The following is a 13,084-nucleotide window of genomic DNA, read 5'->3' as shown; positions in this document are numbered from 1 at the left end:
TTTATATTTAGTAGATCTATCATGTTAATTTTTTTTAGTAGTTGTTGAATTCATTAATATTTACATATTGATGTTAATAGTTCTCTCTCTTTTAGTGTTAATTTTAGTATCTGTTATTAATATTAATCTTATCTATATTATGTTATACCAACATGTTAATCTTATTTATATTTTTTTTTTGTTTTTGTTTGTATTTAAGTATAGTTTATTGTTATGTTTAAAAAGTTTATGTTTATGCTCGCATTTTATGGCAGTTTGCTCATATTTTAACATGAACTACGAAGACTTTATTGAGGACTACTCTAAATTGTCAACCAACGTATGCTGAATGTTACTCTCCTCAATTTCAACCTATACCGCATGAAGATTACTGGATCACGCACCCTAATATGCCCGTCTTACATCCTGATCCATCGTTGTTGAGAAAACCTGATAGACCAAACAGTTCACGTTATCAGATGGATTGGACAGAACTAGTCACTCGACAACGATGTGAACTTTGTAATCAGTTAGACCATAATCGAAGGAAGTGTCCTTCGTTACTAAGACGGGCTCTAGATAGTTAAGGATTGAGAAATAAATATTTTTTTATTATATATTCAATTTTTTTTATTATAATTTATAAAGTTGTACATTATTCTTTTAATTGAGAAATAAATACTATTTTATCATGTATATTTAATTAAGTGTAGATACTTTTATTGTATATTCAATTTTTTTTATTATAATTTATAAAGTTGTACATTGTTCTTTTAATTAAGTTGTACATCATTTAATTGAGAAATAAATAATTTTTTATCATGTATATTTAATTAAGTGTAGATGATACTTTTGTTGTATATTTAGATCATGTTGATCCATTAGTTAATTAAGTTGTACATTATCCTTCTAATTGAGAAATAAATATTTTTTTAATTGAGAAATAAATATCTTTTTTCTTTCAGATCATGGCTTTAAACCCAAGACCTATTGATCCTAATGTTTTGTACGACCAATCCATTAATCGATCATCTGTTGTATGGCGAGATCGTACTACTGGAAAAATATCTTGCACGCGTCGAGAGGCAGTTGTCCGCGCATTATCCCACTCCACCCTCGAATACTACCGTTACTCCGTACATCTGGATTCTATGGGGTTGCCAGATTTGATTATTCAGTTGGACTGGCATCTGATCATAGCCTTGGTCAAGATATGGAGGCCTGAGACGCATACATTTCATATGTCTGTTGGAGAGTGCACTATCACTCTACAAGACATAGAAGTGTTTTTAGGGTTACTTGTTGATGGTAAGCCGGTCACTGGAGTGATGTACGATGATTGGTTACAAGTTTGTCGACTATACCTCGGTGTGACCCCACCTGTCGACAAAATTAAAGGATCGAGGTTAAATTTGATATGGTTAGGGACACAATTCCATGAGCTCGCAGATGATGCAGACGAGGAAACCATCATAAGATAATGCAAATGATGGTTGAAAGTTTGTTTTTCGACAAATCAAGTCATTTTGTTCACTTGATGTTCCTGCTACTATTAGCTACCTCTATGATGCAGGGCGGTATTCGTGGGGTAGAGTATGTTTGACATAGTTGTATAGATAACTATACAAAGCAACAAAACTTGAGGTTCGTGAGATAGCTGGGCATCTCATTCTTTTGCAACTATGGGCTTGGGAGCGATTTCCAACAATGGCTCCAGCTATAACATGTCAATGATGCTCAGTCAGCTGGACGAGCCTACGGTTCTCGGTATGTTATTTTAATTCAATTTAAATTTTTATATGATTGATGTAGTTAATTTAGAATTTAAATTATCAATTTAAAAATTTAGGTGGAGAGACAAATTTTGTGTGATTAGGACAACTAGTCAGCCAGTATAGATACATGTTTAATCTGTTTCAATCTGATCAGGTACATTACACTAAACCAAATTGATTATTTTATACACATTTTCATTGTATTTATCTTTAATGTTCTCCAATATAATATTTTGTGTTTCAGGTTATTTGGGAGTCCTACAAAATTATTATGCACACTTTGTCCAATTTCTATACGAATGGTCAAAACATATGGCAGACAATGAGTCCTCTCATATGTTTTCACATTGGTGAGTAGCATCTTCCTAACAAGGTGATGAGACAATTCGGTTATCAGCAGGATATCTCATCACCTTGTAATACTGAACCCCTACGGCATGATATTGACTTAAGGACTAGAGATTGGACCGAAAAGTTGCTGCGATGGCATTATCGTGCAAAGTTTATTGCAATGGGGGTTTCTATTGAACAGTTTGACAGGGATGTCACTCAAGACTACATTCATTGGTATAATAATATCGCAAGGCACTACCTCACTCGTCCGGGAGCAGCTGTGGATCATATGGTAAATGAATGAATATTATCTAATTATTTTTAATTTAAATTTATTTTAAATATTACCTAATTATTTTATAATTCACAGAGATCGAACGATAGTAGACTCTGTGATGTTGCAAATGATCCGAACCAGGTTCTTGCTATATGTAGTGACAACCAGAGCTATATGGAGGAGATACATTAGATGTATAATATACCTATTGTTCCTCCACCAGCTCCTAGACGTAGAGGACCTGTTCGGGAAGAGGATGAGTTCGATGAGGTTACCCACAATGTGGAAGAGTTGCCCTGTGATACAGACACAAAGTCAAACTGATTATATTAGTCCGATGATGATGATACCAGCATTTGATTCAGGACACTATGACTTAGAGGTTGGTTCTTTGTCTTTATATGTGCATGGACATGGTCGGGGTCGTGGGGAACATAATGAATATTTATATTATGAACCGCTTGCAAAGGTACCAGAGCAACATCAAGAAGAACCAGAGCAACCTCAAGTTCGAAGTCGACGACGACAACTAGCTCGAAATCGACGACGTTCGCCCTGTGGGACACATTGATTTTTGTAATTATTTTTATATAAATGAGATATTTTAATTTACACTTTTTATTTTTATGAGATATTATTTTTTTTAATTTTTTCTTTTAGAGTTAAATTAAATAAAATAATAAAATAATAAAATGTGGAATATACCAAATAATAGCGAATGAAAAATTAAAAAATAGAAAAAATGAGGTCAAATTAATGAAAAATTAAAAAAAAAACTCAATAAAGGTCGAATCTTTAAAATTCGACCTAGGTTGGTCGAATTTTGAAGACTCGACACTTTTAAAAAAAAAACCATATTTTTATAAATAGTTTGAAAACAACGATATTTTTATAAATAGTTTTTAAAACAACAATATTATTTTAATTTTTTCAAAGGAAAATTTGATTTGATTTTTATTTAAATTTTATCGTTACCTCACATGCACGCACACATATATATAATAATTTTTTTAAAAATAAACTCATTTTCATTTTAAATTCTTTTTGTTTTTAGTTTAAATTAAAATAAAGCAAAAATCAAATTTTATTTCTTTTTAAATCCAACCAAAACCCACTATGTCTCACATTTTTCATTACTCCATATCTCACCTTTCGATGGAGGTAATTTGATTAATTTTGCTGTCACGTCACCACCTCGAGTATTTTTTTTTTGTTAAGTTTGTTTTGGTTATATCTTTTTCGTTTGAACTCCGATTTGAGTTATTTAAATTACATTGAGATAGTTGTTCTGAATACTACGCAATGGATACTTCATAACACCTAAATTATTAATAAATATGAGTAGATTTGTTATCATCAAAATATTAATTAATTAATTAAAATTCATTTGAGACTAGTGGCCAAAAAGCCAACAATTTTCCATATTTTATGATGACAAACAACTCAAGAAAAATGAAATTCAAAGAGATGTGTAGTATGAAATATGTACTTGAATAACAATCAACACTCCTACATAATTTTAATTCACTTGAGAACAATGAATACTTCATAGATAGCATGCTTTCATTTTTCTTATTATCTCTCTTCCTTTTAGAATCAATCAAAATAGGACAATTATGAAAAATAACATAAAAAAAATGAGAGTTCTTAAAATATATGAATACATAATTTTGCATATTGCTTCTCCTATCAACATGTCTTCTAAAAAAACATAACAAACAATCTGTAAATTTAAGAGGCATCATAAAGAATCAACCAAGCTCAAGTCAATTCTATTTTGATCAATTTGATAAATTTCTCCCCCTTTTGAAATCAATTAAAAACTCCCCTTAACAAGGAAAAAAAGGCATTTAACGCATTCTTGAAGATAGAAATATCAAACAAATTTATTTTAAAATTTTATTCCAAAGACAATTACTTTCCCTAAAAAGATAAATAATATGCATAAGAGGACACACATCGATAAACTAATATGAGAATCAATTTCATTCATATATGAAATTCATACATAAAATACATAACTCCTCTTAAAATCAAGCAATCTCTTACTAACGAGAAAAATCAACAAATACTAAGGAGATAAAATCATTCAAGTAAAAATTCAAGACAATTGAGATACCAAAATATCGAATATTAGAAAGTAAACATTAATTGTGAAAAACAAATAATGATACCAAATAATAGTAAATCTATTTTAAAAAATTCAATGCTACCAAAAGAGAGAATACATTGTTAATCAAATATAAGCATGGTAACAACACAATAAAACATTACATCATTTTAGATAAAAAAAAATTTCAAGGGATTCAAAAATATATGAATTCTATAAATACTCCCTCTATTGAAAAGAAATTAACTACTTTTCCAAACAACATGTTCAATTATCAAAACAAAGACAATTTATATTAATCATCAAAATGTCTTAAAAAAAAAAATCCTCAACATCCTTTTCCTCAATATTTTCCAAGAAAAGCATAAATATAGAGCAAACATCTAATTCACCAAAAAATCAAATAATAAATAATATAGATAAATGTCAAATAGATAGATATTTAATCGTTTCTCAATAGCATTGAATTCTATATACAATATAATTCAAGAAATCAAATTTAAACTTTCCAAAATTTATAATTTCCATAAAGATACAAAAAACATAGTTATCTCAAAAATTAAAAAAAATAAAATAAATGTTACCAAATATCCATTTTTCTTTGTTGGATTCCAGCAAGCTTTTTAGTTACTCCAATTTGAAGTCCAAACAACCATTTGCTTCTTGAACCATACCTGAAAATTCAACCAAAAGATTTTGGTACTCATTTCTTGGGTCTTTCATTATTAGTAAGCAAAGATTTTGGAACCCATTTAAGATTAGTTCCAACATCATTAGGATTCATTTTTGGCAAATAACAAGTATAAAATTTATGCCCAACTTTGCCACATGAAGAACATCTAACATTAGATAAGATTTTTTTTTTAACTAATTGATTTTTCACAATTTTTTTCTCAAGGAAAGTCTTTCTATGAGCATTTTCCAAGTTGAAACAATTTGATCTAATATGACCTTTAACTCCACAAAATTGACATGTAGGCACAAATTTTGGTTTTTCATGATCTCTAGCATTTTTATGATTAGACACAAATTTAGCTCTATGCATACATTTAGATTTTTCATTAACATCTAATTTTTTATGCTTGTTCACAAAGTTCACATTATGAGCACATTTTGGTCTAACATGAAATTGATTAAGCACAAGATCTGATTTCTTATGAATGTTTTTAACTTCTTCATGTTTTGACACGAATTAAGTTTCAACAAAATTTGATACATTAGGCAAAATATTTTGAGACATACAAGAGGTGATTTTAACAAAAGTAGTTTTACAACTAGAGGAATAATTTCCATTCACAAAGTCTATCCCTTTTTGTCATTAAAATGTTTAACTTTATCTAATTTTTGTGCATCTATAGTTAATTTTTTAAGAGATTCTTTTGCAAGTTCAAGCTTTTTAGTAGCAAACAATTCTCTCTCTTTAAGCATATGCAAAAGATTATTTTTCTCATCAACATCACATTCAAGAAATTTAATTTTGTCCACAAAAGAAATCTTTTCTTTTTTTAAAGAACTATTGTTAGTTTCCAACTCAATAATTCTATTTTCAACTTAGCAATTTTCTCATTTAATTCCAAAGTACAAAATTTAAATTTCTCATTTTAATTCCCCAAATCATTCAAATTCATTTTCATTTGACATGACAAAGATTTGAATTCTTCATTTTCAATTTCAAGAAACTTAATCTTATCTATCAAAACACATTTCTCATCATAATAAAATTTATTATCATACAAAACATCATTATTAACTCTCTTTTTCAAACAATCATTTTCGTCTATCAAAAATTTATTTACATTAGATAATACCTTAAATTTCTTTGATAGTGGCTAACTTCTAAGTCATGTTGCATACTTTCAAATGCATCATATAGCTCATTATAAGATAGAGATTTGTGACTTACCTCATGTTCATCGGTCTCATCATCGAAGTTGTTTTTTGAATGGGCCATCAAGCACAAAGAGGATTTACCACATTTTTCTTTCTCTACTTTATGGATTTTTTTTTTCTTCTTGATTTTGGGAATTATAATTTTCCTTCAAATCAAATAAATTATTAGTAGTACAAGGAAAATTTTCTGCACTATACATACTATCAAGAAAATTCCAAATATCATATGCACAATCAAAATATAAAATTGTATTATATATTTTTCTATAGAATGCAAAAAAATATGATATTTATAGCTCTTGTATTAGAAGTAAGCAACTCATTATTCAATTGCAATTTTGACAAATCATACTCACAAACATATACGATGTTAAAATTCATAGCGAGCATAAAAGTTTTCATTCTATTTTTCCAAATATCATAATTTCTACTACCACCAAAGAACGGAGGTCTATCAACACAATGATCTAAGGTTACCATAGATCTAGTAATTAAGCTTTTCAGATAATTTTCCAAAATATTAATAAGATGCTTTAGGTATAAAAAAACTACTTGAAAAAAGTTAACGTAGAAGAGCTACTCGCTCTGATACCAATTGTTGACATGACAACCCTAGAGGGGTGAATAGAATTTAATTAAAATTTTCCTAAATATGCTCAATTGAACTAATTAGATAATTTTTAAATTAAATTAACAAAACCCTAATTGATACTAAATAACAACATTGATAAAAGTATGTGATAATCTATTCAATCATATCAACCAATAAGATCAAGCAATTAAAATTAAGTGCAAAAATAACTAGGAAAGAGTTAGAGAAGAAGACACCATGCTTTTTATAGTGGTTCGGTCAAACACGATCTACATCCGCTTTCTCAAGTACCTCTAGGGACTTCGATTAAAAAATATTCTTTGACTCTTTCCACAAATGAGAGTCGAACTGTTACTTTGCCTCTTTTACGGGTTCAAGAGCGAATCTGATCATTTCCATAGTTTAAGATCCAACCATTATAATGTTTTTTTTCTAAAACCTTCAAAGACTTTAGTTTGAGCTCACAGACTTTAGTCCTCACAATACAATAGAAATTTCTCTCAATAAATAATAAGATGAAAAGAAAGAAAATTGGAAGTTTGTAAAGAGAGTAACAATTGCTGCCTTTTTTTTTTTTTTTTTTTTTTTTTTTGTTTGCTAATTTTGAGAACTGAAAATGTTAAAAGTTGAAATAATTTTGGGAAGATTAGTATAAAAAGAGAGGAAAGTGGGCGTCAAAAATGGATTTTAATTTGAGCCATTGGATTGTTTAAAAAGTAAAATTGAATGGTGGAGATTTTAACTCAACTAGCGGTTAGACATGAACAAGATACAATATGATATATATATCTTTAAATCATTTTTTTTTAAAATCAACAAAAAAAAAAAAATAAAAGAACACCATTCGTAAAAAATTAACCGTTAGATACAGATATGAAATAATATTAAATTTATCTTTTAAATTCATTTTTTTTAATTTAACAAAATTATTTTTTTTACAAAATAAATTTCTTTTAGTTCTCTTTCTTTCAATGAAAACTAAAGTCCACAAGGAAATTTAAGTCTCATGTATCATCCACCATAATAGCTCAAGTGGCAATCTCTAATTGGTCCAATTTGATGATTAATTCACCACATCATCATCGGATATTTTTCGTTACGCATTTTTTTGCTATATCATTTTCATCCGAACTTCAGTTTGAGTGATTCAAGATGCTCGAAAATCGTTATTCCAAACTCTATGCTATGAACTATTCAAAATAATAAAATTAAGTAAACAAAATCAGATTTGTTATCATCAAAATATTAGTTAATTAATTTTAAATTAAGGGCAAAAAAACCAATAATTTTTGTTGTGACCCATCTATCTACTTTGTGCATAATGATCATGACTGCTTATATTAAGTCGATCAGTTGCGTATTTTTATATAGCACAATGATGACACCCATTTGTCTCATAAAAAGCATTATAAAAACTAGTCCAAGACGAAATCAATCCAAACTTACAAAATAATCCACAACGAATGGATCCATCAAAATAAATACAAAAAAACTATTAAAAAATTAAAATAAAAAAAACCATAAATAATCTAGATTATAATTTTTTAAAAAAAAATCCTAGATCTTCCCAAAATTATAGATTTGTTCAAAACTCATATAGTATTAAAAAAACAAAAAGCATAGTTATTTTCATTTCAACCTAAAATATAGTAACGAACGACGACGACATGGCTTCTGGACGATGACAACAACGAGCAATGGGGACTTGAGAGAGGGTTCGGTAATTTGTGGCGGCATTGATCTAAAAAGATTGGGTTAGGATTGGGTTTTTAGAACTACGAAATCGTGAACCTCCTTCTTCGTTTAAAGGAAAATCCTTACCGTATAGGTGTATTCAATGCACGATTCCCACTGGCCCACATGACACCAAATGGCCAGATACATGTCAAGTGGGCCATATGAACCTAACTTGTGGACTGGAACTATCATTTTGGTAAAGTTCATATCTGTCCCCACTTTATTTGCTTAAACATAGACTACCTATACAATTTTATGTAATTGTGTACCTCATCCACCATTAACCAACCCTATTTTTATTATTAGTTAGTTTTTCACTCTATTTTTGTCAATATTTAATTAAATTGCATCATTTAATATATATATATATATATATATATATATATATCCAAAGTTGGGAAGTTGGGAGTATAGGTTGCTTTTAAATTTTCTATTTTTTAAAAACCAATTTTCAAATAAAGGGTAAACATAGCCAAAAGGGGACAATTTAATTGCGTCATAATGGCTTTTCAGATAGTAAAGATGTTTGTAAATTTCAATTTGATGCCGCGAGTTTGTTAAACGACGTGCACGTGCCCACGCTGATATGTACACATAATAGACATAACAATGAAACAATAGAATGTTTGGCTTAACAGAAAAAACAAACAAACAAAAACAAAATCAAAAACAATTTTTTTAATAAAACTTTTAGTTTTTTTGTTTTATATATGTGTATATATATTAGTACAAAATTTTGAACTTTAAAAAAAAGTAGCACATGTCAAATATCGTTGAATTATCGATTATTGTTAAAATAGGTTGTTGAACTATACTTACTTTGGCTTCATGAGTATAAACTTATTATATATATAATTGAAATTTTCTGTCAAAGAAATAAGTTCTACCATATTTTTATTTTCTGCAATATTTCCTAAAATCGATATATATCCATTTTTTTTCCTGTAAATTCACGTAAGCCATGTAATCAAAACGTGAAGGAATTGTGCATAGAAAAATCATGACCTATTAGTTTGCGTACTACTTTGAGGCAAAACAGATATTTATAATTTCAGAGATTAAATAGAGACAATAACTAAAGTTTAATAATTTACTTATAATTTAATCTTAATATAATTTAAAATTAGATTAAAATATCAATTTGATCCCTATACTTTGAGTTCTATTACATTTTAGTCCATATAATTTTAATTATCTAAATTTAATCTTTGGACACTCAATATATTGTAATTGAGAAAAAGGAGAGAGAGAAAAGAGAGAGGGTGGGGGAGGAGAGGTGATCAAAGGGAGTAGAGTGAGAAGAGAAAAAAAAATCCACGAATTTTTTTGACACCAAATGTTATAAGGTTCAACAAAATAGCATCGAGTTAGTCCAAATTTCCTCTATCGTGACTGATTCACCTAACGTCATAGCTAATCTCACTGTTCCCAAACTAGCTAAGCCAACAAAATGGCTCGGGGGATGTTAACAAATTGGTCTACTACAGAAACGAGACTTCATAAGTTCAGGGACTTGAGAACGGAACAAAAGACGGGGGGACTCAACCGTTTTTCGAAAAGGGATGCCGCGACTTGGAGGACATAAGACTGATTGGGCAAACCAAAAAGATTTTCGACAGATACACATAAATTAAAATTAAAAAAATAAAATTTAAAGATGTAATGATAACGAATATTGGTCCAAAAGTGATTTGTGCAAATTCAATCCTTTCCTTTTCTATCTGAGTCCCCAAATTACTCTACATCCTTTTTGCATGTTTATTAGTAAATATTAAGTGTTATATTACAAATAAGGTGAAAAAAATGGAAAGTTATTCGGAAATAACACATCTAAATTTTCATCTTACAAAACTAACATATTTTTTGAAAATTCATTCAAATAACTTTTCTCAATCGAGATCGGTCACCAAAATTTAGTTAAAAAAAATTAATTTTTCTAATTTATCGATTGTTTTGGCCTTTTGGATCTTTCTCGATATAGAGATTAGGTAATGACCCGACCTTTTGAGTACTTTGACAAAGGCCGTTACGACTAAATACACATTTAAAATCCAGATATTTTGTTCAAAAAAATTCTTTAAAACAATAAGGATAGTTTTTCCAAAATAAACTCGAAAATAAATAAATAATAAATAAATAAAACTTTTATTTGGGATCCTCTAAAAAATAATATTCATAAAAAAAACATTCAAAACGTTAAAATTTGTTGTCTCACATTAAATTCTAGTTTCAAAACATTCAAATGACAAAAACATAGACTGAGCGAAAGCAATTTCTCTTGTCCCCATATGGCTCTGTCACGGGTCCTGTCTGTCACTCACCAACCTGTTCCCATCATTCCCTGAAAAACATAAAGGAATAAAGGATGAGTATAATAATACCCAATAAGTGATCCAATTACCGAGATTAGGTTGTGCATTCACATGCAGTGAATGCTTGTGGTTAGTGGAACTTTCATGGTGAAGCTGTTCCTGAATGGCTAATTAAGAGGATAAAGTGACTTGCCTTAACTTGCATGTCTAGTGACCTAGTGGCACACCATCAATCATGGGAAAAGAAACATAATCGTGTACCTATCGGTTCACGCATGTCTAGTGGCATGAAGGCACACCGTCAAACATGGAAAAAGTAACATGAACGTGAACCTGTTGGTTCACGCATGTCTAATGGCCTGAATGCACACCGTCAAGTAACATGAACATGAACCTGTTGATTCATGCATGTCTAACGCCCCAAAGGCTCACCGTCAAACATGAAATTGGACTCATCAGTCCCTTATAAATATACATGCATCGAGATGAGATGGTATATCGCCCCTACTAGTCTAATCATGCATCATATACAAATATTTCATGGGTAGTTCTACAACTCATATCATGACATAATACGCAGTCTCAAACATGCTCAAACTCCAAAAAAAAAAAAAACATACATACACAATAAGGTATTACAACTTCCAAGTCTAGCTTCTAGATCCCAATAAGTAACTTGATAAATCTAAATTAGGGTGCCTGACACGGAAACTCCGATAATAGATTCACTTACCTCAAATTAAGTCAAGGACAGTTATCTCGACAACCAACTTCAACAATTTACTTGAACTAAATCCAACGAAAGGATTGAACGATCATAAATCCTGTTAGAAAGCACGCCACTGATCTCCAAACTTCGAACAGTAAATGTTCAAAAACTCGTTTCCCTTGTTGAATAGTGATCAGAAATGCTCCTAAACTTCAATCTAAAAGTGAAACGTAAAGGATAACAACCAATTTGGGCCAAAAGCCAATTGGTGGTCAAGAACCTCCAAAAATTCTAAAACTTACCCAAAATATCAATTTTGGTGACAATGACATTAGATAGACAGCAGCTGTCAGACGACATAAATTGTTTAGACTAGCGACTGGTAGTGAGGGTCTTGCATGAGGAAGGTCTGCGAGAGTGAGAGAGAAGGAAAATTTCTAGTTTTATAGATTTTATTCAGCAGCAATTACGAACAAACCAAAGCTTCAAACAATGATCCAACCGTTCAATATTAAACTCTATGTCTCAAGTTCAAAATTAAACTCTATGTCTCAAGTTCAAAATTAAGCTCTATGTCATGTCTCCAATTAAACTCTATATGTCTCCAACAACAGACCAAATTTGAGCACGATCCAACGGCTCAAATTTCGACAATCGACAATTTTGTGGAAGTTGTCGCTGAAAAATTGCTTTCTCCCTGATTTTTTTGCCTCTTTTCACTCTCATTTAATTTCCAAAAATCTCAATTTTTTTATTATTTTTTTTCAAATTTTGAAAAGATAAATAAAATATTTATAATAATATTTCAAAAATCTCCAAAGATTCTATTAAATTAATAAATCAACTAACTTATCAAATTGCCTTAATTTAGACTTCAAAAACCAAAATTAAATGACATAAAATCCATCAATTTCATACAAATTAAATATTTTTCAAATATTTAAATCAATTCAAAACCACGTAAAATTAATTATCTCTTAAACTATTTTAAATTGGCTGCAAAATCCAAAATCAAGCATAATTCAATATTTTCAAAATAATTAATTCAAATATCCAATCAATTAAATTCAATTTAACTAATAAAAACTTTTCAATGATTTTAAAATTCCAATTTCTAAAAATGAAAAGAAAATTAAAACTAAAAAATTTTAGAAAGCTAACCTAAATTTTTCTAAAGTTCGAAATGTTAGACTACATCAAGATTATAATTTTTCCAAAATTATATGATCTTCATAAATTTTATATCAAATCATATATATTTTCAAATTTTGAGAAAATTTGATTATATTTGCCTAATATTATATCAAAATTGTCAAAATTTAATTTCCAGATCAATATACCAATTAACCAAATAATTTTTTTCAGATGAA

This window comes from Benincasa hispida, chromosome 10 (assembly GCF_009727055.1).
Source record: "Benincasa hispida cultivar B227 chromosome 10, ASM972705v1, whole genome shotgun sequence".
Taxonomy (NCBI): Eukaryota; Viridiplantae; Streptophyta; class Magnoliopsida; order Cucurbitales; family Cucurbitaceae; genus Benincasa; species Benincasa hispida.
Note: the sequence above shows the minus strand (reverse complement) of the source record.